The sequence below is a fragment of the Salarias fasciatus genome, chromosome 11, assembly GCF_902148845.1.
Source record: "Salarias fasciatus chromosome 11, fSalaFa1.1, whole genome shotgun sequence".
Taxonomy (NCBI): domain Eukaryota; kingdom Metazoa; phylum Chordata; class Actinopteri; order Blenniiformes; family Blenniidae; genus Salarias; species Salarias fasciatus.
The window spans coordinates 27816407-27816678 of NC_043755.1; positions in this window are offsets into that span (position 1 = coordinate 27816407).

Here is a 272-nt window from a genome sequence, read left to right on the forward strand (position 1 = left end):
CTGACCTGGGGGGGGGGGACTGGACCCTGTACTGACCTGGGGGGGGGGGGGACTGGACCCTGTACTGACCTGGGGGGGGGGGGACTGGACCCTGTACTAACCTGGGGGGGGGGACTGGAGCCTGTACTGACCTGGGGGGGGGGACTGGACCCTGTACTGACCTGGGGGGGCACTGGACCCTGTACTGACCTGGGGGGGGGCACTGGACCCTGTACTGACCTGGGGGGGGGGACTGGACCCTGTACTGACTGGGGGGGGACTGGACCCTGTAC